This window comes from Rattus rattus, chromosome 7 (assembly GCF_011064425.1).
Source record: "Rattus rattus isolate New Zealand chromosome 7, Rrattus_CSIRO_v1, whole genome shotgun sequence".
Taxonomy (NCBI): domain Eukaryota; kingdom Metazoa; phylum Chordata; class Mammalia; order Rodentia; family Muridae; genus Rattus; species Rattus rattus.
Window position 1 is genome coordinate 77,187,963 of NC_046160.1, and position 5,415 is coordinate 77,193,377.

Genomic DNA, 5,415 nt, shown 5'->3' on the forward strand with positions numbered 1-5,415 from the left:
AATCAGAGAAAGAACTGGAAGAGCTTGAAGGAGCTCGAGACCCCATATGTACAGCAATGCCAACCAAACAGAGCTTCCAGGGACTAAGCCACTACCTAAAGACTATACATGGACTGACCCTGGACTCTGACCTCATAGGTAGCAATGAATATCCTAGTAAGAGCACCAGTGGAAGGGGAAGCCCTGGGTCCTGCTAAGAATGAGAGCCCCCAGTGAACTAGACTGTTGGGAGAGGGAAACCAAGGAGGGTTGGGAGGAACACACCATAGGGAAGGGAGGAGGATGTTTGCCCGGAAGCAAAGGAAAGGGAATAACACTCGAAATGTAATATAAAATACTCAAGTTAATAATAAAAAAAAAAAACCACAGGTATCAACTAAATAGAAATCACATAATAGAATTAAAACGAACAAATTGGCTTTCAAAAAAAAAAAGGTTTTATATGAAAACTTTATAGAAGGTATCAGTCTGCATCCATGATCAGGTACATTCCTCAAAAGCAAGTGATGTTTAACTGTCTATTTGGTTGTAAGAAGATGAAATATATGCTTAAGAAGTGTGCCTGTTTCTCTATTTCGCCTCCTCCCATTTATCTCTGTTGGTTACTCTTGTGATCTGTATGTCATCCCTTCCTCTTGAGGATAAATGGACCTGTGGATATGTGGGCAGTATTCTAATGCCAAGATTACTAATCAGTTGACTTAATTAAAAATAATTCTTTAAATTTTATAATCCAGTCTTTTCCCCCTCCCAGTCTGCCCTCTGACTGTTCCACAGTGTTCCTCCCCACTGCCTCTCCAAAACGATGTCTCCACTCCCCTACTCCCTACCCTCACCCCACCAGACTTTCCCACTCCCTGGGGCCTCAAGTCTCTTGAGGATTAGGTGCAGCATCTTCTCTCATTGCGTCAAGACCCAGCAGTCCTCTGCTGTATATGTGTTGGGGGCCTCATGTCAGCTGGTATATGCTGCTTGGTTAGTAGCTCAGTGTCTGAGCAATCTCAGGGGTCAAGGTTACTTGAGACTGTTGGTCTTCCTATAGGGACACCCTTCTCCTCAGCATCTTCCAGCTTTTCCCTAATTCTACTACAGGCGTCACCAGCTTCTGCCTATTGGTTGGGTGTAAATATCTAACTTTATTGCTTGTTGGGCCTTTTGGAGGGCAGTCATGCTAGGTTCCTGTATATAAGCACATCATAGTATCAGTAATAGTGTCAGGCTGAAAAAAATTCTTAACAATAAAAGAACTTCTGGGGGAATCACCATCCCTGACCTCAAACTCAACCATAGAGTAATAGTGATAAAAATTGCATGGCATTGGAACATAGACAGGTTGACAGATGGTATAGAATTGAAGACCCACACACGCATACTTGATCTTTGACAAAAAAGCCAAAATATACAATGGAAAAAAGAAAGCATCTTCAATAAATGGTGCTGGTCTAACTGGCAGTCAGTATGTAGAAAAATGAAAATAGATCTACATTTGTCACCTTGCGCAAAGATCAAGTCCAAGTGGATCAAGGATCTCAACATAAAACCAGATACACTGAATCTAATAGAAGAGAAAGTGGGAAAGAGCCTCAAACATGGGGAAATTTCCTAAACAGAACTCCAATGTCTCAGGCTCTAAGATGAAGAATTGATAAATGGGACCTCATGAAATTGGAAAGCTTCTGTGAGGCAAAGGGCATAATCAATAGGACAAATTGGCAACCTACAGATTGGGAAAAAAATCTTCACTAACCCCACATCCGATAGAGGGCTAATATTCAAAATGTATAAAGAACTCAAGAAGCTAGCCACCAAAAAACCAAACAAGCTGACTAAAAAGTGGGGTATAGAACTAAACAGAGAATTCACAACAGAGGAATCTCAAATGGGTGAGAAGCTCTTAAAGAAATGTTCAAAATCTATTAGTGATCGAAATGCAAATCAAATGACCCTGAGACTCCACACCATACACCAATCAGAATGATTAAAGATAAAATGTTGGGGGGGGCGGTAATGCAGGGAGGATGGGGAGGGGAACCTCCTATAGAAGGGGGGGGAGGGGGGGGTTAGGGGGATGTTGGCCTGGAAACTGGGAAAGCTAATAACAATTGAAATGTAAATAAGAAATACCCAATTTAATAAAGATGGAGAAAAAAAGGCACTCTGCTCCTCCCTGTTCCAGAGACAGCGGCATCTTCTTGTGCAGTGCCAGCCTCGTCTCATAGACAAGATGGTGAAGGTCAGTGTGAATGAATTTGGCCGTATTGGGTGCCTGGTTACCAGGGCTGCCTTCTGCTCTGTGTCTGGCAAAGTACACATTGTTGCTATCAACGACCCCTTCATTGACCTCGACTACATGGTCTACGTGTTCCAGTATGACTCTACCCATGGCAAGTTCAACGGCACAGTCAAGGCTGAGAATAGGAAGCTTGTCATCAATGGGAAGCCCATCACCATCTTCCAGGAGTGAGATCCCGCTAACATCAAATGGGGTGATGCTGGTGCTGAGTATGTCGTGGAGTCTACTGGCGTCTTCACCACCATGGAGAAGGCTGGAGCCCACCTGAAGGGTGGGGCCAAAAGGGTCCTCATCTCCGCCCCTTCAGCCGATGCCCCCATGTTTGTGATGGGTGTGAACCACGAGAAATACGACAACTCCCTCAAGATTGTCAGCAATGCATCCTGCACCACCAACTGCTTAGCCACCCTGGTCAATGTCATCCATGACAACTTTGGCATCTTGGAAGGGCTCATGACCACAGTCCATACCATCACTGCCACTCAGAAGACTGTGTATGGCCCCTCTGGAAAGCTATGGTGTGATGGCCGTGGGGCAGCCCAGAACATCATCCCTGCATCCACTGGTGCTGCCAAGGCTGTGGGCAAGGTCATCCCAGAGCTGAATGGGAAACTCATGGGCATGGCATTCTGTGTTCCTACCCCAATGTATTCGTGTGGATCTGACATGCCACCTGGAGAAACCTGCCAATATGATGACATCAAGAAGGTGGTGAAGCAGGCGTCTGAAGGCCCACTAAAGGGCATCCTGGGTTACACTGAAGACCAGGTTGTCTCCTGTGACTTCAACAGCAACTCCCACTCTTCTACCTTTGATGCTGGGGCTGGCATTGCTCTCAATGACAACTTTGTAAAGCTCATTTCCTGGTATGACAATGAATATAGCTACAGCAGCAGGGTGGTGGACCTCATAACCCTACACATGGCCTCCAAGGGAGTAGAAACCCTGGACCACCCACCCAGCCCAGCAAAGATACTGAGAAAGCAAGAGAGAGACCCTCAGTTGCTGAGGAGTCCCCATCCCAACTTAGCCCCCAACACTGAGCACCTCCCTCACAATTCCATCCCAGACCCCATAATAACAGGAGGGGCCTAGGGAGCCCTCCCTTCTCTCTTGAATACCATCAATAAAGTTCACTGCACCCACAAAAAAAAGATGGAGAAAAAAAAAACTCAGGTGACAACAGATGCTGGCAAGGATGTGGAGAAAGAGGAACACTCCTCCATTGTTGGTGGGATTGCAGACTGGTACAACCACTCTGGAAATCAGTCTGGAGGTTCCTCAGAAAAACCAGCATCAGTTGACTCTTAATTAAAGATTGATATCTCAGATGCGCTTGCCTTTTGTAGATGAGCTTTTAAAAAGAGGGTCTGGCTGTGCTTTTCTGGAAAAGTTTTACTAGCTTTCAAGAATTGAGCAGCTATGACTTGAGGAGGGTCACATGACAAGGACCTATGGAGTGACTTCTGGATAAGAGAGCAATCTGGGGCTGGCAGCAAGTGGGTGTCAGCTTTAGTCACAGAACTGCGTGGAAATGAGTTCTGCCAATAGCTGAGAGTCTGGGAAAGAGTCCCATCTCAGATGAGACTGCTGCTCTGGCTGGCAGTTCAAGTTCAGCACAATGAGACTCAGAGGGGATCCGCAGATGGCCAGATAAGAAATTGGTGCAGCAATAGAAAACCAACAGGACTTGTATTTTCCAACTACGAAAATTTTAATTTATTTACTTGCCTCTAATTCATATCCTTTTTCATATAACTCAAACATTATATTAGTTTTAGCTTTTCAAATGACTCATGTTTTGCTTAATCTTTCATGCTCTTATTGACTTTTTTTTTAAATGTAAGTCAGTGTCTTCTGTTCATGAGGAATCAGGACATTAGTTTTCAACTCCACTTTCCTTTTGGTTGCTTTTGTTTGTGGTTTACAGAGAAACCCAGCTCCAACTGGAGGAACACAAGGACATGAAGGTGTGCAGCACGAGGTTACTGCATGGTGAGAGTGCAGCACACGTGCTCGGAGTAGGTGTTTGTTAGGGAAAAGTCCTTTTGTAAGTGAGGTTCTTTGAAATAGAGTGTATGTGCTTGCAGTTTGACAAAACTCAGCTGCCCTGACTATGAAGCTATCACCTTCCCAGGAAAGGCCAAGAGAGATGGTGGGTAGTGTGGGGCGGTAGGCTGTGAAAGGTACCCTGATTTCTGGCTGAGATAGGTCAAATCCGAAGGGGACCCTAAGGAACGGAAGCGGAAACATTCCTAAGGAGATCAGGCCCCTCTCACATACCTCAGGCTCAAGACAGATCAGTCATGTAGAAGCAGGACCAACCCCCCAGATATGTAGATGAGGTGCTCCCAAGCTCTCAGGTCAAACCAACAGGAAGTACCTGCTTTCAAACCCTGACCTATCCCAAAACTGTACTTAAGAATCTATTGAGAAGATTAAAGGTGTGCAGGAATCATTCCATTGTCCTAGAGCTTCTGTCAAAAGAGTTGTAACACCACCGCTTGGGGGGAAGAGATCTGCTCTCCCAAAATCACTGCCAGAAGCTCCCTGCGCCCCTTGCCAGCTAGTCAGCCTCCTGCTGGCTCAGCCTGGCCTGAACTGAAGTGACAGAGGTGGAACAGCACCGGCAGCAGTGTGAGCGGAAAGCAGTTCCTCCTCCCTTCCCGAGTTCTCTCCTTCGCCTGAACCCACGCAACTAGCGGGACCAGAGATCTCTGTGGAAAGCCTCCAGGCTGAAGCCCCACGGTGTAGGAACTCTGTTTAGGTGCTGAGGAGACACTATTAATTTCTGAGATGGAGAAAGCTCAGTACAGGTTAATTTAACGTTGGGAAGGTGCAGAGCTTCAGCTGCATCCACTGGGGACTCCTGATGTCACTGTGTCTCCCCATCTTTACTGTACATGTGACTTCCGCTTCTTCCCGGAAGAGTTCTTTGCATACATTATGGAGAATATAACACACATAGTGATGATGCTCAACATTTCTCAATATATCAGGCTGGAATGTATTTATTAATCATTTATTCATTAATTATTTACTAAGTTAGCATACAAAGTAACAGATTTCATCATGGCTTTAAAATGTAATTGAATTTAGTTTTATGTGTATAAGTATTTTGC

At 45.2% G+C, this 5,415-nt stretch overlaps 1 pseudogene; it reads left to right on the forward strand.

Annotated features, from left to right (window-relative positions):
* The first annotated feature begins 2,224 nt into the window (after window positions 1–2,224).
* Window positions 2,225–4,292, forward strand: LOC116906107 (annotated as a pseudogene).
* The last annotated feature ends 1,123 nt before the right edge of the window (window positions 4,293–5,415 follow it).